Below are 23,017 nucleotides of genomic sequence, written 5' to 3' on the forward strand. Positions count from 1 at the left end.
CCAAGCCACACTGCTTCTTGACACAATGCCCGCTTAACCCGGAAGTCAGCCGCACCAATGTGTTGGCGTAAACACTGTACACCTGGCGACCATGTCGGCGACCGTGTCAGCGTGCATGCGCCCGGCCCACACCCCTGAGGGGCCCCCGTGTTGATGGTTAGCGTGGCGGATGTGTTGTTACCTACCCTCACCACCTTGGGCCGGCCCTTCAGGAAGTCCAGTATTCAGTTGCAGAGGGAGGTGTTCAGTCCCAGGGTCCTGAGCTTGGTGATAAGATTGGAGGGAACTATGGTGTTGAATTCTAAGCTATAGTCAATGAGCAGCATTCTTACATAGGTATTCCTTTTGTTCAGGTGGGTGAGGACAGTGTGGAATGCAATAAAGATTGCATCATCTGTGGATCTGTTGGGGTGTATGCGAATTGGAGTGGGTCCAGGGTGTCTGGGATGATAGTGTTGATGTGAGCAATGACCAGCCTTTCAAAGCATTTCATGGCTATAAATGTGAGTGCTACAGGGTGATAGTCATTTAGGCTGGTTACCTTGGCGTTCTTGGGCACGGGGACTATGGTGGCCTGCTTGAAACAAGTTGTTATTACAGACCGGGTCAGGGATAGGTTGAAAATGCCAGTGAAGACACTTGCAAGCTGGTCAGCGCATTCTCTGAGTACACGTACTGGTATTGCATCTGGCCCCAGTGGCCTTGAGACAGTTAACCTGTTTAAAGGTCTTACTCACACCGGTCACTGAGAGCGAAATCACACAGTCGTTCGGAACAGCTGGTGCGCTCATGCATGGTTCAGTGTTGCTTGCCTTTAAGTGAGCATAGAAGGCATTTAGCTTGTCTGGTAGGCTTGTGTCACTGGACAGCTTGCAGTTGTGTTTCCCTTTGTAATCCATGATAGTTTGCAAGCCCTGCCACATCCATTGAGCGCCAGAGTAGGATTCGATCTTAGTCCTGTATTTACGCTTTTTGATGGTTCGTCAGAGGTTGTAGCAGGATTTCTTATAAGCGTCCGGATTAGTGTCCTGCTCCTTGAAAGCGGCAGCTCTAGTCTTTAGCTAAGTGGGGATGTTGCATGTAATCCATGGCTTCCAGTTTGGATATGTACATATGGGCACTGTGGCGACGATACCGTTGATACACTTATTAATGAAGCCGGTGACTAATGTGGTAAACTCCTCAATGTTATTAGATAAATCCTGGAACATCTTCTAGCCTGTGCTAGCGAAACAGTCCTGTAGCTTAGCATCCACTTCATCTGAACACTTCTGTATTGAGCGCATCACTGGTACTTCCTGTTTGAGTTTTTGCTTGTAAGCAGGAAGCAGGAGGACAGAGTTATGGTCTGATTTTCCAAAGGGAAGGTGAGAGAGGGCCTTGTATGCGTTTCTGTGTGTGGCGTAAAGGTGATCTAGAGTTTTGTCACCTGCATAGGTGACATGCTGTAAAAATTTGGTAAAACGGATTTCGGTTTCCCTGCATTAAAATCACCGGTCACGAGAAATGCCACCTCTAAATGTGCATTTCTTGTTTGCTTATTGGGCTATACAGCTTGTTGAGTGCCGTCTTAGTGCCAGCATCGGGTTGTGGTGGTATATAGACAAGAATTAAAAATATAGATGAAAATTCTATTGGTGGTCTGCAGCTTATCATGAAGAATTCTAACTTCCTTAACATTAGAGAGTGTGCACCAGTTGTTGTTAACAAAGAGACACGGTCTTGACGTCCGGTCTTGACGATGCATAAAAAAACAGTGGGAAGATGTACTGTATATCCATGTCCTTGTTTAGCCATGACTCTGGGAAACATTGGACATACAGAATTTCATATCCCTTTGATAGGATAGTCTCGAACAGGCCTCATTTAGTTTGTTCTCCAGTGATTGCACGTTCGCCAATAAAACAAATGGCAACGGTCTATTTGCTCGCCAACCTAGTCTCGTCAGGATGCCAGCTCGCCGGCCTCTCTTTCACTGCCGCTTCCTCTTTTGAGTCCCAGGGATTAGGGCCTGGTGCGGAGTAAGCTGAAACTCCAGAGCTGCCGACTTGTTGAAGTAGAAATGTTAGTCCAAATCGAGGTTAGTGATCGCTGTTCGGATGTCCAGAAGCAGTTTTCGGTCCTAGGAAATTATCGTGGAGAAATGATGTATAAAAATTTCAGGTCAGTGTAAAGAAACACACAATAAGACAGCTTCTATCCATTGCAGCACCATCTTCATTCCCTGTGCCATGGAGTGATAATATTTACTGTTGCTTTTCCCTAGTCTAACTCTGTCCCTTTATTTATTTATAAAGGCATTTTCCTATCTTATTCATTCGTAAGTAGTGGGGATGGCTAACTGACAGTGTGTACTGACATGAACAATGAGGTGTTAGAGTTCCATTTTGCTATAGTGTTGGAAGTATAGAATAATTGGTTAACCATTAAAATTACCCTCCTCCTGGTCCAGTCAGCATTACACAATCGTTTTTTTTTTACATTGACAAATGCGTCAAAGCATTGCAGGATTGACATAAAAGTTTTGTACATTGAATCCAATGTGTGCAGAACATTCAGAGCTAATCTTACCTAATGAGATAGTACTAACGAGTTCTTCAAGGTGACAAAGTGTCCTTCAGTGGGCCTCACTTATGGGTTATGTGGCTTCAACATTGCAATTCATAAGTGCCTGATGTGGAGTGTCTCTTCGTGTGTTTCGTTCTATGATTTGAACCTTTCAGAACAACAACAGCTAAAAGAAAAAAAATAACATTTTACCACATTCTCCTGTTTTTATATATAGCCTAATCCAATTTGCATGCTCAGCAGTGCAGAAGCGAACAGGGTGCAGACATCAGCTTCACAACATAGGCGTTCTTGTTCGTTCATTTATTTAAGCTGTGTCTTCTCCCAGTGTTGACGAGAAATGCTGCATGCAGCATATCTCGATTCTGACAATGGTGGGAAAAGTTTCAGGACTTTTTCCTATGATCTTAGATCATATAGTTTTTATTCTGTGCGGGGGAATCTCAGCTTGAAGTTAAAGACCATTTTGACACCAGCACAGAGGTAGAATAAGATCAAGACAGAATCATTTAGAAGAGATTAATTGAAGCATAAATCATTTGGACTGAGGAAAAGATCATAGAATGTGTTCTCGAGGAAGACATTGGAAGAATGCTAATATAAATCCTCACATTTTGTGATCAAACTGCTAATTCAATAATTCAAAATTCGTGTCCGGGGATAGATTCTCAAACGAAAATAGAGGAAAGGACTCCATCAGCAGAGAATGCAGGCACACACAGCCCACACTGGTCTTTGCATTGTACTCAACATTCTCATATTGAGTGGCATGTGCAGCAGGGTGAAAACACAAGTTGACACAGTTTAGTTGAAAAGAGAACATACACTGTTAGAAGTCTGCCAGGCTTAATTGGATAATACAAACATTTGCCTTGGCTGCAGCTAAGCTGGCACTTCTCTAGAACACCTAGTTCTCCTCACCTCAAATGAGCAAAAAGTTGTTGTTTGTTACAATGTTACTGTCTAAAAAGCAGTGAGCTGCACAGACGGTCATTAAAAGTGAGCAGATTATGCATTGTAACTTTATTCTCCACATAAATCATAACGAATATAAAGTAACTGCTTTTTCCTTCCAGATCACACCCAGTACAGGTGTCTGCCTGCGCCTGCTATGTTGTGTTGCAACACGGCAATTAAACCACTGAAGAGAGAGCCTGTAAACAAGTATTAGTATATTTTTTATGTTAATTTGATGTGACAACTACCAAACTGATTATAACATAATTAGTCTATCATATATCCTAATACAATAATTCTCTGAGTTTTGGTGTTGTGGTGAAGACATCCATGTAATATTTGTACTTTGATGTGTGATTGGTGTGGAGTAGTGTAGTCAATGACGGTAAACAGTGTCAGCTCATGATCTCATGAAGGGACTGGAGGACTGACGGCTCAGCAGACTGTCACCTACCTCACCAGGACTTACTCTGTCTTCTCCTCTTACCCTAATCACACTTGATGTTCTTCAAGTTAGGAAGCAGTCAGGCTGAGGTTCTGCTGACAACAGCCATAATCAGAATGAACTAAAATTGACTTAATTTGGAATAAGAATATGGGCTCATGCCAATAAAAAAAAGTAGCGAAAAAGGGGAGATATATCACAAAGTGATACCAGGAAAACAAGCTAGTTCCGAAAGTTTGAGAGTTGATTTCAGATATTCAGCACCATGGACAGAGTCCACTTCTCCTACTGCCAATGCTGTAACTTCAGGACCATGGAGGGCACCACATCAGTTCATATTATACTATAGCTCATTATATGCCATTTAGAAGAAGACGCTTTTAACCAAAGCGACTTAGTCATGCATTCATTCAGCAACACAGGCAGAGATTACAGCTCAGGTCAGAGTGAAGGAACGGCCATATACTGGCAATCATACACCTGCAGGGACTTCAATAAAGAGTGTATTCAGCAAGCGAAGGAGAGTTGTAAGGTGCAGAGCAACATAGTGGAGTGTGTAATTTTGGTCACTCCATCTTTGCACACTTTCTGTCCTTCCTCTCTTTCTGCCTTCCCTATCTACTTTCAAACCAGGCGGATAACTTACTGATGATAAGGTCTCACTGTAAAACTGCAGTCTTCTTCTGAAGTCATCTCTCACACCTCCACATGACTCTCACTCTGCCTTCATCCACAGAGACCGGTGGACTTTCATCTCCCAGATATCGCACTGCCAAGAGATAAACAAATGATTATAAAAACACCCTGCTGTATCCCAGATCAGAATAATTAGGCCATGTTTTAGTATAATCAAGTAATTAATCATATAGATCCCTGGGACTCCCGTCCCAATCACACCTCTCTCCATAATCTCCATCTCCTCTCGTCCTCAGCAGTTTTGCATCCTGCAGAGGTTCTTATTAACCCTCATTAGCAATCTCTCACTGATATTAATGCCTATTTCAGAGACCTACCAGCAGTGCTGACTCATGCAGAGCCACTGGATTATGTATGTGCAGGGCTTATCTTTAAGTGGAGTGCTGCTGGGTTTGGTCCAGGGGGGTAGTGCTGTTTGTTCTGAGCAGTGAGTGTTGTAGTGGTAAAAAAAAAAAATGGTGGGTAAACTATAAACTCCAGTGGGTGATGAACAACCACCAATATAAATCAAAACATATGGCATTTTCAAGAACTGTTTGTTTGATTGCACAGATTCTATTTTTTAAAGTGTAGGTGTTGCTTTACTGTCCAAATGCTTGGATAGCCTCTGTCTGCTTGCTTCCCCCCTCTCTCTCTGTCTCCTCTGCCTCCTGCATTGCAGCCTGCCTCAGCCTCACCACTGTTTGCCTCATTACTGTCTCTCTCACTACTTTCTGTAAAGTTTTTAAATTATATTTTTAATTGACATGAGAATTCTATTAAATTGTTCTTGTATTTCACTACACTTCCTTTATTAAATAGAAAATATATGCTTATTTCATCAATAAAATATATTAAGTACACTACCTACTAACTTCTCTCTCTCTGCTCACTTCCTCTCTCTCTGTCTCTCTGTCTCCTCCTGCATTGCAGCCTGCCTCAGCCTCACCACTGTCTGCCTCACCACTGTCTTTCTCATTACACTCTGTAAAGCAGTTAAACAATTACATTTTTATATACTGTACATGATAATCATATTAATTAAATTGTCTTTATTTACATTTTAGGTCCCACATCCTTTCCCAACACGTAATGACATGAAAGTGCATTCTAACAGTATAAAAGGCCCTTAATCTAAAATGTAGTATGCTATATCTATTTGAAGCAAAACAAGTTATGAATGTGTTTGATAAGATTACAGATTATCTCAGGGGAAACCATTTAGATCGCTGGGGACCCCATCCTCAAGTTTGGGAACCACTGTACTACTAACCGCTCTCTCTCTGCTTGCTTCCTCTCTCTGTGTGTCTCCTTTGCCTCCTGCATTGCAGCCTGCCATACCAATGTCTTTCTCACTACTCTCTGTAAAGCAAAGTTATTTTGTTATGTGAATTTATAGTAGCCTATCTTTTGTTAAGATTATAGCTAGCTTAATTTCTGTAAATTGCTCCTGCTGAGGTCAGGCTCCATTTGGCGTTAGCTTCTAACTTCAAGTCAGAGCCCTTGAGCTAGCTAGCTAGCCACCTGACTGACATATCAGCAATTATTCGCCAGTTGTACACTCATCCTCCAAGAGTCAGGGGGATGTTTGTTGGGTAAAAAACTGAAGAAGGCACAGTCATGCTGAAACGTGGTGGTTTTTGACCCAATAAATTACTGGGAGGTTATACATATGGAGTGTGCGACTCTCTTTGTTTTTATAGCTTACAGTTTATTCTCTGTTAGTCAGCACCTCTACACTAAATGCTTTTCTCTGGGTGTGCGCCAGCTCATGCTTTTTATTGGGGGATGTCTGTTGACACAGCAGGAGTCGAGGGGTGGACCTTAGTCTAGTTCCCTGTAAGTTACCAGAACGTCATTGTGGACCATGTCAGGACATTTTTAGGAGGTTCTCAGGACTTTCAATTTACTAGTCTTCTGAGGGGTTAAGGTAGGCTCTCTCTTCCTTGGACTTTCTTCCTTTCTTGGCAGAGGGAAGATATCCACATAAGAGCTGATTCAGGGGGTAACTGACTTTAGAATAGTCTTTCACAAATCTTCTGTAATATCCACAGAATCCTAGGAAAGAACACAGAGCAGTCACAGTTTCAGGCCTTGGCCACGTGGTGACAGCTTCAATCTTTGAGGGGTCTGTAGCCACTCCATTCTGGGATATGATATGTCCAACATAGTTGACAGATGTGCGGCAAAACTGACATTTGTCAAGGGACAGTTTTAGACCTTCACTTTTCAAGCGGTCTAACACCTTGAGTAACCTCTGCTCGTGTTCCTCCAGCGTCCTTCCAAACACGATTAAGTCATCGAGGTACACAAGAACTTCAAGTAGGTTCATGTCTCCAACTGTCTTTTCCATGACACATTGAAATGTTGCAGGTGCTCCGGACACACCCTGTGGCATCCTCTCAAATTGGTCAAATCCAACTGGACAGATAAATGCAGTCTTCTCTTTATCTGTATAGCCCATCAGAATCTGATAGTATCCACTTCTGAGATCTAACACACTGAACCATTTGCTCCCACTCAAACATGTCAGAGCGTCCTCCACACGTGGGACTGTGTACTGATCTGGAACAGTGCGCTTGTTGAGAGTCCTATAATCAACACACATACGTATGGTGCCATTTTTTTCCCTCACCACCACAATAGGAGACGCATAGGGGCTTCTCGACTCAGATATGATCCCAGAACTTTTCAAGTTTTTAAGATGCTTCCTCACATCTTCAACATCACCTGGGGCCAAGCGGCGAGATCTTTCCCTAAACGGTTTGTCTTCAGTAACTCTGATGGTGTGGTGAGTACTCTTTGAACAACCCACATCAAACTCATGTGTTGAGAACACTTCTTTCCGTTCCATCATCTTTTCACATAACCTCTTCTTCCATCCTTCAGGCACTGAAGAATCTCCAAAGTTGAATGAAGAATACGTGAGTCTCTCAGATGAATCCTGCTTACTTTTCAATGGGACACCCGGAGCAACATCTACAGGAAACAGATGAGCAATAGGCGTACCTCGTTTCAGGGTGATCTCCTTTGTCGAGACATTCCTGACAGTAAGAGTGATTCTTCTAGATGACACAACTGCAACCGTCTGGATTTCAGGCCTCACTAGAAGTTCGTCGGGGAACCGGGGTTCTTCAGGCCTCTCTACCAGAATGGCTTGAGTAGAAGGTATCCCAGGAAACTTTGGAATTCCAGTAACTCTCATCTGCCCACCAGGTGGCAGGGTGACAGGTTTTGTCTGTGCGAACCAGACCGTTCCTCTCTTCTCATCATCATCAGTTGAGCTTTCTATCATCCTCTCATATGCCTCTTTGATAGCAGGATGAACTTGTAGTGTGCTAAGGAAACCTTCACCTTCCTTTTCTTTGCAAGCAGTCATAAGTCTCTTCACTACAGATGTATTGGTGCCGACCAGAATAGAAACGTCATCTTTCATGGCCGGATCTGGACATACCAACACAAGTGCTTCCATGGTCTCTGCTACACCCACAACCGATCCTGAGAACTCAAGCTTGAGTGACAAATAGCCATCATATGGATACTGATCAGAGCTAAGGCCCCATATCTCTAAGTTTCCTATAGGAATCAATGGCAAATGCGTCAAGTACTTGTCATAAAAGGATCTGTAAAGTAGAGTAATCTGAAAACCACTATCTAGTAAAGCTTTAGTGTAGATACCTTCAATCTGTACAGGAACGACAGAACTTGGACCAACTAAACCTGTAGGTAGCATGTCTTTCATGTCTTCATACTTGTGGCACTTGGTGGAACGTATCTTCACCGGGATGTCAGGCCGCTCCTTTACTGGGTCCCTCTGTAGTTTCCCATAGACCGCTTTTGTTTGATTAGGCGTGTGTTGACTTTCCTCAAGTTCTCTTCACCTTCACAGTTTCTCTTGAAATGGCCATCTTCTCCACATCTATAACAGAACACTCCGGGGTTGCTGTCGGCTTGTGTCTGTTCTTGTGATGGATTTATTCTCTTCTTTTTTCTTTTAAATGCCACATCTGACCTTTGTATGTCAGATTGAGCTGTTGTGACGTTAGCAGACATGAGACGTGTCATTTCAGTTTTTAAACCCTTCAGCTCTTTTCTCAGCACTTCTATCTCAGAATTAGCTTCTTTGCAAACTGTGGCAACAGGAGCAACAGCTGATGACTTCACAACACTCTTCGTTGTGTTCCTGTCTTGAATCATGTCCTCCTCCTCCCTTACTTCTTGCAGTAGTTCAGTAAAGGTTGGTGGTTCACGCAGTTTATAGGTAATGCGAATACAATGTCATGTGAGGATGCACCTCTCACTATTTGACCAATGCGTGTGCGATTCATTTCCGACAGCTCAATGCCTCCTTTTCGATAAACAGCATGCAGCAATTTGTGAAGTCTCAACAGGTAAGCTGAAAGCTTCTCTCCTTCACTTTGGAATGTGTTTCTGAACCTTACCATGAGATCAGGTGCACTTTCGGTGGTACCGAATGCTGTTTCTAGAGCCTTCATGTATTCGATCGCTGTAGCATGGGGGTTTCCTGTCTTGAAGAACCTCACAATGTCAGCAGCAGGCCCTTTAAGACTTTCTATTATTCTCTGTTTTTTCACATTGTTGGTGCCCTGCCATTCCTCTAGAAAATGGGTGGTTTGTTCAGCCCATGCATCATACTCTTCCTCTCCACTAGGAGTGGGTTTCACACCTGAGAACATATGCAGCTTACGGTAACTCTGAGTCTCAGATGGCACATTGTTGCATTTCTCTACCAGTGAACTTATGGCAATAATTAGTTCAGTGTTGAGGTCAGCACCAGAGGGACTTACCAGGCCTTTAACATCAGCTACAGTCTTCCCTTCATGTCTTAGAAAGGATAATAGCTTCGTCTGAAAATGTTCACCCTCTCTCTCAACAGGAGATGTGACTTGTGAAACTACATGCACAGGCCAGGGACCCAACTCTCCAGGTATCCCAACCACACTTGGCACAGCTATTTCGTTAAGGTTGTTTGATATCTCCACCAAAACATACTGCTTTTTAGCAGCTGAATAAGAACAACGACCATGCAGTCTAATTTTACCAAAAGCCTTAACATAAGTCAGCGTTTCCAGCAGAAACTCATCAGACACATCCTCTGTCACATTGCTAAGGACAAATGCACGATTAATAGCTAGTTGTTTCTCTCTACACCAGGTAACAATCTCTTCAGCATCCATGTTGTAAGTCTATGCCTATACAGCAATGTTAGATAGAAATTCAAAATTTCAATTAAAATGTTCAAATGGTGAGTCAGTGTAGAATCTTAGTATAGATGTCAGCAGTGAAAATAGTGGACAAAACAAATCTACACCAGAGTCATTTCTGAAAATATCCATCAACAATAACAGAAATCCCAGACGAGCCCCCAAAAATGTAACCCTCTCACCAGGCTTGAATATGACTCTCACAATATTAACTTATGCAGAGTATCTCAGCAGCATGGGATGTTAGGTGAGAAGGACATCTCCAATAAGAATTCCTATTGTAAACTATCTAAGGTTATGACAATAGGGTATTAACTTGAGATGAAATGATTATAGGTTTCTGTTGTTGAATCAGGATAAACCATCCCATGCATTAAATTAAATTGAAACATTCAATGACTCCACCAAGGCAACATGCATAACGTTCCATATGTGTATTAAAACATTTTCAAACACAAATACATTTTCAGACACAACATGAAAATAAATAAAAAATAATAAACCCCAATGAGTCGTGCACAACCCGTGTCCAAATTATTTCAAGTTTACTTAAATAAACCGTTGGCGCACGTTGGAGCTCAAAAACAAAATGACGACACCCAAAAATATCCAGAAGCACCTCACGTTGTGGTTACTCACTGCTTGGTAGATATTCCCTCAGCAAAGTATGGTAGTTCCATGCAGGTTTCCTCACAAAGTCCAAGGCAAGCACAGCTACCCATGCAGACAGTACTCCTTAGCCGTAACCGATATCCCATGGGAACACGAACTCGTTAAGCTTCCCAAGCAATTATCTCCTGGTGTCACACGATGCTAGGCTAACCTCAAGGCTGGCAAATACCTCCACGATGAGACGATAGCTTCAGTCTTTACTAAGTTTTAACAAAATTATAACTCTTTTATAAAATAAAATATGTATTTCCCTTCATGTCTTAGTATGTATGGGTTTTGTTCTAGTTCTGTCGTCTTCTTTTATAATTTTTCTTTACCAACCGTTCTAAGGTCAAACGTCCATCCTTCATCAACGTCCTTTTCCCTCTCTTTTCTTCCCAGGCCTCCCGTTAACCAGGTCAACTCCCATTGGCCACAACTTAACAAGCGACCTTATTGGTCAAAACTTTAACTTAAAAGTAAACCAGACTATTCACTTATACATTAAATAAATATTTCTTCAAAAGCATAATGCATTAACAACATTACAGTTTAGGAGCATTTCAATCATCTTTTAAATATATAACCAATTCATTATTACAAATAAACTCAATACTTGGTTCAAACAAGGGTATTACATAGACAAAACATCCAGGGTACTATGACACAACGTCCCACAAATGTCCTACAAACGTCCTGAGGGATGTCCCTGGGACAAATCAGGAGCTAGACATAACCTCCAGGAGATCACAACACAACATCCCAAGAACTTCCTATAAATGTCCTCGGGGATGTCTGTCATGAAAAATCTACTCAAGGGACACTCAAAGTCAATCTTAAATGAATCGTTGTTTATTAACAGCAAGCTGGAGAGGTCACAGTCAAACTTAGATGCATAAAGTACCGGTCTGGTGTGAGCTCCACCAGGGCAGTCCCGTTAGTTCTCTTATATACTTACACAGAGAAGTTATATTTGCATGATTTAGCTTATTCATTATTCATAATTAACTAATCATTAACGTTTGGTTCATGCATGTGACCGACCAATAATGGTTCATGCATGTGACAGACCAATACCTCACAAGGCTTCTTCTCTCCAAAATGAGACCTTGAAATTGAGGTATCCTTTCGTTCTCAAGACAAGGTTTTGGGCATACTGCCAAATTGCAGACACTGATAGTGAGGATTCGTTCAATCAGTCACTTGCATGAACACAGAAATTGGTTATTAGAAAAGCACAAACATAACATTTTCCATCACACATCCCTGGGACAATCCGGGAACTACACAAAACCTCCAGGGGACCATAACACAATGTCCTGACCACTTTAGGCGACCATTTCGAGACTTTCTGGGGACGTCCTTAGGACTCATTTTAGTTTTGCAGGGTAAATATTGATATAAAGTGTGATTTATTTTTCCGGTTGTTCTGTAGAAACAATTATTGGTTAATAAAGAACTATCAATAACATAGGCTAATAAGCAGACGTTATATAGTAAAGCAATTGTACATGAGAGGGCGTGCTAAACTACTTTTTTTAGTATGGCTGTGCTGCGGTCATAGGTACGAGGCCTAGCTGAGTTTTATACAATGGGTGGGTCTAATCCTAAATGCTGATTGGTTAAAACTGCATGGCAGTTTCTATTCCACAAGTTACCACTGGCTAAATTTGGCAGCTGTGGAGAAAGAAGAGCAATTATGATAGAGGTAACCAAGTATAGATTTATGTGCTGAGAGAAGGACAGTGTACTCCAATGCACTTGTATGAGGTGACTACTTCAAGTTCTAAACCCTTAGAGGTAGTAATCACAGGGGAGAGAGGCATTCTTCTTACCAAACCACATGACCTTTGTTTTGGATGTGTTCAGAACAAGGTTAAATTAAGGGCAGAGAAAGACTGTTGGACCCTAAGATAGCTTTGTTACTGTTTGAAGATATATTTTTTTAACCCATTACAGTCTAAACCCTGTCTAAGCCGGGGGGGATTCTACTAAGCTATATGGAACTGTTTTTGGAAGGTCATGCCAAGGATAAATTAGCTATTTAATTTGGAATTTTACGACCCCTTGAAGTATCAAAACAATATATAAAGAAATCATTAGATGAAACATTGAATTTGGCCTTACTGTTATTAGCCCATACAATGCATTGAATAACAGATTAACTACATGGAACAAAAGATATTCCCAACAAAAAATCTAAAGGAAGTTTGTTCTGAAGTGTCTGTCCTATATCTGAGAGATATAAGAAAGATTTTACATGTATTTAACCCCTTATTTTGGGCACTAAGCTATCTCCATATATACTTACATTCATTTTTTTTTATATAGGTGTGTGTTTGTGTGTGTGTGTGTGTGTGTATGCAAGAGTGCTATGTGTGTCTTGATTATTGTTCACTTTTTATAATCATATTCTCTAATCCCCAGGTTGGAACCAATGTGGCTGAATATCTCCGCTGGGAAACCAAAAGAACAAGAGTTCCAAACCCTTTGCTCTGACTCTCTCCCTGGCATTATGTTTTGTTGTTGTTTTACATAAATTCATGTTGAAAATTGATACCTGGTAAGCAGTGGTGTAGTGGAGGGTATACACAGTTATACGCCGTATACCCACTTATTTTTCAGTGGCCATTGCGTATACTCACTTCTTAATCCCCACGGTGCGTATCAAAGTAGTGTAGGGGAGGTATATACCGTATCAATTAATAAGGCTCATGGAACTTAAAATGTTGATAAACTATTATTTCTTCACATCTTAGGCATACCCATGTGCAGATGGTGGTAGGCTTATACGCGTGAATGTTCCAAAATGCAATTTGTGGGAAAACACCATTCTAAAATGTGCACTGCACATGCGAGTGGTTTCATGGACAGAGATAGAAATATCCATTAGAAATGTAGAAAGTGGGGAGATCTAAAGATGCAACAACTATCATGGGTTGCTAAAATGATGAAGATAATGCCTTTGGCTGTTAGACATTGAAAGAAAGTTGAAAGAAAACCATTAGAACAGGAGAACGCATATGAGGAAGTCTTAATAAAATAATTGCCTCTATGGTGGGATTTTGGCTGTAAGGCTAATTTGAAGCAAGGTAAGATATGACTCATAATATGAGATAAAACTTCCAGGATTCAAACAATTAAGAAACTGGACAAATATAGTGATGCTAATGAAAGGCCTAAACATCTTCTGGTAGATGAAAAGGCTTACCCAAAAACCATCTCAATTAAACATTAACTAGCTACAAAGTAGCCTATAGTGCTTTAGGAAAGTATTTAGACCCCTAACTTTTTCCACATTTTGTTAGGTTACTACCTTACTCTAAATTAATTAAATTGTTTTTTTTTCCCCTCATCAATTTTCACACAATACCCCATAATGACAAAGCCAAAACAGGTTTTTAGACATATTTGAAAATGTACTTAAAAATCCCCAGAAATATCACATTTACATAAGTATTCAGACACTTTAGTCAGTACTTTGTTGAAGCACCTTTGGCGATAATTACAGCCTCATGTCTTTTTAGGTATGACGCTACAAGCTTGGCACACCTGTATTTGTGTAGTTTCTCCCATTCTTCTCTGCAGATCCTTTCAAACTCTGTCAGTTGGATGGGGAGCATTTGCACCGCTGTTTCAGGTCTCTCCAGAGATGGGTTCAAGTCCGGGCTCTGGCTGGGCCACTCAAGGACATTCAGAGACTTGTCTTGGCTGTGTGCTTAGGGTCGTTGTCCTGTTGGAAGGTGAACCTTCGCCCCAGTCTGAGGTCCTGAGCGCTCTGGAGCAGGTTTTCATCAAGTGTCTCTCTGTACTTTGCTCCGTTCATCTTTGCCTTGATCATGACTGGTCTCCCAGTCCCTGCCATTGAAAAACACATGCTGCCACCACCGTGCTTCACCGTATGGATGGTGCCAGTTTTCCAACAGATGTGACGCTTGGCATTCAGGCAAAGAGTTGAATCTTGGTTTCATCAGACCAGATAATCTTGTTTCTCATGGTCTAAGAGTCTTTAGGTACCTTTTGTCAAACTCCAAGCTGACTGTCAAGTGCCTTTTACTGAGGAGTGACTTCTGTCTGGCCACTTTAGCATAAAGGCCTGAATGGTGGAGTGCTATAGAGATGGATGTCCTTCTGGAAGGTTCTTCCATCTCCACAGAGGAGCTCTAGAGCTCTGCCAGAGTGACCATCGGGTTCTTGGTCACCTCCCTGACCAAGGCACTTCTCCCCCAATTGCTCAGTTTGGCAGGGCGGCCAGCTCTAAGAAGAGTCTTGGTTCCAAACTTCTTCCATTTAAGAATGATGGAGGCCACTGTGTTCTTGGGGAACTTCGATGCTGCAGAAATGTTTCAGTACCCTTCCCCAGGTCTTTCCCTCGACACAATCCTGTCTCAAAGTTCTACGGACAATTCCTTTGACCTCATGGCTTGGTTTTTGCTTTGATATGCACTGTCAAATGTGGATCCTTATATAGACAGGTGTGTGCCTTTCCTTTTTTCTGTTTAACACTTTTTTGGTTACTACATAATTCCATGTGTGTTATTTCACCGTTTTCTTGTCTTCACTATTATTATTAATAAGGTTTTGGGGAAAGTATTTCTGTCAACCCACAAGATAGTTTTCACTTCAACTGCAAACGATGGGCATTCTGAGTCCTTTCTGTGAGCCGAATCATTTGGCTCCGTTCACCTAAAAGTGGCGTTCATTTTGTTCTGAAACCTCCCTTTGTTCAGTAATGCTTAGATATTCAACTAAGACCATGAAAACATTGTAAATATCTCTAAATTAAAGCCTAAAACGTTGCTTACTATTATCTCAGATCGTGAAATGTGAGCTCAAATACGTTTTTAGTTGACCAAATTATTAGACGGCAATTTTGTTTTACACAAAGTTTAATGCACTGAAAAGATTAGTGTGGACCAGAATGAGGCTCTCTCCTCACTGTATTGTTCCGGCTCTTTCACATATGCGATTCACCAAAATAAGAGCTGTTCAAAAAGAGCAATTTGTTTGCGAATGACCCATCACTACTGGCTACACACGGAGTGATAGACAAATGCCCACACCACACAGACAGAAAGGGGAAATATTGCTGAAAATTGGGATAATGTCAATGTTGCGCTGTTTAGATAATAGCCGTGAGCTTGTGGTGTCTGATACTTGTGAGATTTGTTTCTGACAGTTTGCGGTGAAACACGTGAAAATGTAATGTACTTTCAGAATTGTTTGATGAGCCACTCATAGGTGGTCTGTAATGCAGTGTATCCTACTTTTAGATACACCATCCCAGTAGCGCAAAAACACGGGAAGGAAGTACATTTTCTTTGAAATATAACTTTGCCCTGTGCTTCTCCGAGCATGCTCTTCGTTTAGCCTAGGCTTATAGCTTATAGCCTATATTTATTTATTTATTATTTTTATTTTTTTGCCTAGTGTAGGCCAGCCTTTCTCATACTTTTTTGTGCCAGGGACAGCCCATAGGTTTCAAAGTGTTTTCAACAGCCAGTCTGTTGCAATATTTCGATTTTGTTGCAGCGAGAGAGGAACTGGTCTCACATAAATAGGTAGAATGAAAGGGGATTAACTCTGCCATCTCGCAGTTGCGGGTATTCTCTGCAGCTGAACTGCCAGAATGTGGACAGGCGCATCTCATTAAAATTAGCGTGCAGGCCTTGGTCACAGAAAAGCTCCAATAGTTTATCATCAAGAACCGGTGACAAGCTGTGAGTCTCTTAAGTGCTGGTGAATGGATTACGCATCCACTGCTTTACCGGGCTTGGATCAGATTGGGAGGGGAAGTAATCATCGAATTTGGGCAGAGTTTTGCTCAGATGTGACCCTGTCAATCCACGCATGTGATCCATGTCTACATTAACCACGTCAGCCAGAGTTGAGAATAGGGGGCACATATCGAAAATGCCTCTTTCCACTCTGTCTCTCCAGATGCCCAACTTTTTCTTGAAAATGGCAATTTTGTGGTTTTCTCTGAAAATGTCACATGCATGGATAGGTTGAGCAGCAGTCTTGTTGGTAGGCCTATAGATCCCTATCCAACTGTCCCAACCTAATCCATATCCCATTATGTACTAGTTCAGAATATTTCACCTGCCATTGTATTCTGAAGCAACTCTTTTCAACAAGGAAATTCTTAATATACGCAGTCAATATATACAAGAAGCGGCATTTATAATCTCAGTCGTGTCATCTAATTCGATTGCAAAACAATTTGATGTGCAGGCTCTGTCTAAAACCTGCATGTGATTCAATATCATCTGCCATATCCTGGAGTCTACGCGTGACAGTGTCATTGGAAAGTGGATTTCACTGATATTCGTAGCAGCAGTTGGTCCTAAAACCTCTCGTCAAGCATCCACGACTGAGGGCATGGCCAGCTTTTCAACTATAGTGAAAGGAGCCTGGCACTTGGAAATGTTATAAGAGAGTAAGTATTAAGCATCGTATGTGAAATTATTGTTCATCATTTTTGTTTGGTTGGTCATCTCTTATTTGTAAAAAATAATAATATAGTTTATCCTTGAGATGTGGATGGTTTGTTTCTAAATGTCTGCGTATTTTCGATGGCTTCATAGCGTCATTGCTGAGGCAAGTCTGACAAGTCTGACATATCACATAGACCGGTTTAGGCGGGCAGCTGTTATTTGAAACAAATCCAGTGTAAAGCGTCTGTGTGCAGCTGGTGAGATGAGTCAGGCGCAGGACAGCAGATAAGAGTAAAGAAAATCATTTTACTCAAAATATATTACAATACACGTCGTAAATACAAGGCCACACAAAACGGACAGCAATACAATAAACAATTACTCATAAATAAACATGGGGGAACAGAGAGTGGTAAAGCAGACTTTACTGGTTCTAACAGCAGACCTATCAACTTGCTGCCAGCTCGTAGCAAACGGTTGGAATTGACCAAATACAATGCTCTTTCTCTGTAAACAAATTGACAACAGACTTTCAGCATGCTTATAGAGAAGGGCACTCAATATGTACTGCACTGACACAAATGACTGATGATTGGTTGAAAGAAATTGATAATAACAAGATTGTGGGAGCTGTACTGTTAGATTGCATTGCAGCCATGGATATTATCAACCATAACCTGTTTTTGAGAAAATGTATGTTTTATGGCTTGTCAACCTCTGCCATATTGTGGATTCAGAGCTATCTATATAATATAACTCAGAGGGTTTTCTTTAATGGAAGCCTCTCTAATGTCAAACATGTAGGGTGTGGGCAGCTCTCTAGGCCCTCTACTCTTTTCTATTTCTGCCAATGACCTGCCACTGGCATTAAACAAAACCTGTGTGTCCATGTATGCTGATGACTCAACCATATACGTGTCAGCAACCACAGCTAATGAAGTCACTGAAACCCTTAACTTCTATGGGCTACGTGGGACGCTAGTCCACCCGCGGTACACACTATCAACAGCCAGTGAAATATCAGATCGCCAAATTTGAAATCATCAAAATCTCATAATTCATATTTCTCAAACATACAACTATTTTACACCATTTGAAAGATAAACATCTCCTTAATCTAACCACGTTGTCCGATTTCAAAAAGGCTTTACCGCGAAAGCATAAAGTTAGATTATGTTAGGACAGTACATTGACAAAACATTACACACAGCCATTTTCAATACAAGGACAGGCGTCACCAAAAGCAGAAAACCAGCTAAAATTATGCACTAACCTTTGACAATCTTCATCAGATGACACTCCTAGGACATTATGTTAGACAATACATGCATTTTTTTGTTCTACCAAGTTCATATTTATATCCAAAAACAGCATTTTACAGTGGCGCTTGATGTTCAGAAAATATTTTGCCTCCAAAAATGCCGGTGAATCAGCACAACAAATGAAGTACTATTCATAAACCTTGATAAAATATTAAACTGTTATTCAAAGAATTATAGATTAACATCTCCTGAATGCAATCGCGTTGACAGATTTCAAAATAACTTTACTGGGAGAGCACACTTTGCAATAATCTGAGTACTGTGGTCAGAAAAAAACAGCAGGCAATTATAGACACCGGCCATCTTGGAGTCATCTATTTTCATAAATAGCATTAGAAATATTCCCTTACCTTTAATAATCTTCATCAGAAGGCACTTCCAGGAATCCCAGGTCCACAACAAATGTTGTTTTGTTCGATAAAGTTCATGATTTATGTCCAAATAACTCCATGTTGTTCGTGACGACGGAAAGTAAAAAAAAGTTATATTTACGTTCATTCAAACATGTCAAACGTTGTATAGCATCAATCTTTAGGGCCTTGAGAACGTGAAACTTCAGTAATATTCCAACCAGACATTTGCATTGCCTTGAAAAACGTTTTGGAACGCAAAGGGAGTTCTCACATGAACGCGCCCTATGGATTGATGTGATATTCAGGACACCTGATTACCAGCGTTCTCCTCCGGTCTGTGTTTACCGCAAAAGGCTCAAACTACTTTCTAAGACTGTTGACATCTAGTGGAAGCCTTAGGAAGTGCTATTTGAGTCCTAACTCACTGTGTGTCAGAAAGGCAAGGACTTGAGAAAACTACAGGAACCAGATTTTCATTTCCTCGTTGGATTTCTCTCAGGGTTTTGCCTGCCATATGAGTTCTGTTATATTCACAGACATCATTAAAACAGTTTTGGAAACTTTAGAGTGTTTTCTATCCAAATCTACTAATAATATGCATATTCTAGCTTCTGAGTTTGAGTAGGAGGCAGTTTAATATGGGCACGTATTTCATCCGAAAGTGACAATACTGCCCCCTAGCCCCAACATTAACAAGGAGTTGCACTCAGCTTTTGGAATGGGTGGCCAGTATTAAACTGGTCCTGAGCATCTCTAAAACTAAGAGCATTGTATTTGGTACAAATCATTCGTTAAGCTCTAGACCTCAGTTGAATCTGGTAATGAATGGTATGGCAGTTGAACAAGTTGAGGGGACTAAATGACTTGGTGTTACCTTAGATTGTAAACTGTCATGGTCAAAACATATAGATTCAATGTACTGATGGGGAAAGGTATGTCCATAATAAAGAGATGCTCACACTCCAGAAAGCAAGTCCTGCAGGCTCTAGGTTTGTCTTACCTTGAGTATTGTCCAGCAATGTGGTCAAGTGCTGCAAATAAATACCTAGTTAAGCTGCAGCTGGCCCTACAACAGAGTGGCATGTCTTGCTCTTCATTGTTATCAGAGGGCTAATGTAAATACTATGCATGCCACTCTCTTGGCTAAGGGTTGAGTATGACAATTTAATTATTTTTCAATCACTGGATGTGGCTGGGGGTTATAGCATTTCTTTCACATGACCCATCAATTTAGACAAATATTTCTAAAATATTTTTATCTGGACAATTTGTTTACCTGGAATTCTACCTTATTGTAGGCTACTACTTTTACCACTTTTAGTCTTAATCTTTACTACACTACTCACTGTTAATTGGAAGAACCAATACTGGAGATGATAAACAGGTACAGAGAGTGAACATTTAATTTACACAGACATGGAACAGGACAGGAACAGCATCAGAACCAGGTAATACAGAGACATACGACAATCAATGCTGAAGCGGGGAACAAAGCTGGGGAACAGACAGATATAGGGGAGGAAATAACACAGTTGATTGAGTCCAGGTGAGTGCAAATGAATTGCTGATGCGTGTGAGCAGGTGTGACAGTATCCCCCCCTCTAGGGGCGCCACCTGGCATCCCACCTGGACGAGCCTGACGGGCCGGCCGAGGCATGGGCGCTTGACCAGCAGGCTGGGGCGTAGAAGCCCAACAAACCGGCAGAGGCGTAGGAGCCTGGCAAACTGGCTGAGGCGTGCGAGACTGATGATCCCCCTGAGACGTGGGAGCCTGGTGAGCCGGCTGAGGCGTAAACGCCTGGCGAGACGGCTGAGGCGTAAAACCCTGGCGATCCAGCTGAGGCCTGATGTGGGATGGGCGCCTGCCGAGCCAACCGGGGCAAGAAAACCTCTCGAGCCAACTAGGGCGTGGAGGCCCGACGTGCTGGCTTAGGCACCCCCGGTTCCATCGGCAGCAGCCGACATCAACACAAACCGAAACGCCAGCACTCCCCGATGCTTCATTTGATGGCTTCAGCATTCTGTAAGAACCAACGCTGGAGATGAGAAGCAGGTACAGAGATTGAACATTTAATTTACACAGACATGGAACAGGAGAGGAACAGCGTCAGAACCGGGTAATACAGAGACAGATATATGGGAGGAAATAACACAGGTGATTGAGTCCAGGTGAGTGCAAATTAATTTCTGATGCGCGTGACGAGGGAAGCAGGTGTGCGTAATGATGGTGGCAGGAGTGAGCAATGCAGGGCAGCCCAGCACCCTCGAGCGCCAGGGAGGGAGAGCGGGAGCATGCATGACAGTTAATATTCCTCGAACATTGATCTGATGTCTAAAAGCTTTAGGGCAACATTTCGACCTAAAATCTTTTGGACATCAGCGCAAATTTGAGTCAAAAACAGATACTCCTGTGATAGGTAAGATATACAAAACCCTTGCAGAGAGTCTATCCAACTGACAATCTCTTAGAAAAAAATATTAACTATTGGAACCAAGACTTAAAAAGAACTGATATTGGCGGGAATGTTGGAACATAATGAAAAACATTACAGTTAATAAAAATGTTCGCTTAATCCAGTATAAACTAATGTGTAGAATGTATTATACAAATTCTACTACAGAGTCATGTCCTACGTGTAAAACAAACAATGATTAAATAATTAATGATTTCTGGGAGTGCTATAAAGTCAAAAAGGTATGGGCAGAGTTAGAAAGCTGGCTGTCAGAAGTTTTACAATGTAAGTTTACTTTTAATCCATCTACCTGCATATTTCAAGACATATGAAGGGCCGGTGAGATACCTAATGGGTTGGACAATATTATTTTTGTCACTTATATTGAAGAACTTATTAAATAAATACTGGAAGCCAAATGATACCCCAACATTAAGAGAATCAAAGAATCAAATGCCTTATTATTTAAATATTGAAAAAATCTGTTTAGGGAAAGAAACATCAAAACACAATTTGAAGTCATGTGGGGCAGGACTTCAGCTGAATCTGGTAATAAATGATGTGGCTGTTGAGCAAGTTGAGCAGACTAAACTTTTTGGTGTCACCTTAAACTATAACTTGTCATGGTAAAGACATTGATTCAACGGTTGTAAAGATGGGGAGAGGTCTGTCTGTGATATAAAGATGCTCAGCAGTTGTATCAAATCTTGACTATTGCCTGCAAATAAGGACCAAGAAAAGCTGCAGCTGGCCCAGAACAAAGCAGCACGTCTTGCTCTTCAATGTACACCAGTAGAGCTCCTCAGAGGAGGAAGGGAAGGACCGTCCTCTGTGAATTTAATCAAAAAATGTTTTTAAAAAGCATAATTTTTAGATAAAACAATACTAAATATAATCACTTCACCAAATAATTGAGAAAAAACACACTATTTTGAAAAAAATTCTACAGTAGCCGCAACAGCACTCTGTACATGGTGTAGCCAGAGGAGAACTAGCTTCTGTCCTCCTCTGGGTACACTGACTTCAATACAAAACCTAGGAGGCTCTTGGTTCTCACCCCCTTCCATAGACTTACACAGTAATAGTTCTGAACAAATTAATTTCTTCCTAATTTATAGAGAGAGAGATTGTCATTTTTTCACTTTCAGTTTCACTTACTTGGCCGCAAATGCAGCTAGCTAATTTAGCCTACTGAAACACCCTGCTCAAACAGAGGGATGCTATGTTAGCTAGATGGCTATGACTATCCAACACAGCACTTGGAACTCTTCCAAGTCAAGGTAAGCTTTTGGTTTTAAAAATGTATTGCCACCGGGGCCCGCCGGTGTAACTGCTTACTGCTTACACTGTAACGTTAGTGCATGATTGTAGCGGGTTTGCTAACGCGTTAGTTCTATTAGCTATGCTGACTATGACGTTACTTTAGCTACGGTGTCAAAGATGTAGGTTATGTGTAGCGGTTTGGCTTGGAAAGGTATTTTCACCTGGTCACATGCAGCTGATGTGTTGTGCATTGAAGTCCACAAGCGAAAGGAAGATGTGAAAGGAGGAGAGCGCATAACGTAGACGCGAGAAGGAATACAACGTGACTGCTATGAAACTGTGAACTGTGTTTATGCAGTGATCAGAGGTGTATTCATTCCTCCGATTCTGTTGAGAAAAGTTTCTTAAACAGAAGCAAACAGAACAAAACGAGGATAAACATACCTGAATTTGTCCAATAAAAACTCTAATTTGCAACTGTTGAACTAATCATTACACCCACTATCAGCTAGATGCAGGCAAGAAAGAGTGTGCAAGGCGATATTGCACGTCACTGTCTGTCCATGTGTCACTCACTGTCTGTCACATCAAATTTGTCTCTCGACCTGTGTGCACCTACGTTGTAAACTTTCATTCATAGGCTAGGTTGTAGTAACCTCATGATGGGT

The sequence above is a fragment of the Salmo salar genome, chromosome ssa13, assembly GCF_905237065.1.
Source record: "Salmo salar chromosome ssa13, Ssal_v3.1, whole genome shotgun sequence".
NCBI classification, from domain to species: Eukaryota; Metazoa; Chordata; class Actinopteri; order Salmoniformes; family Salmonidae; genus Salmo; species Salmo salar.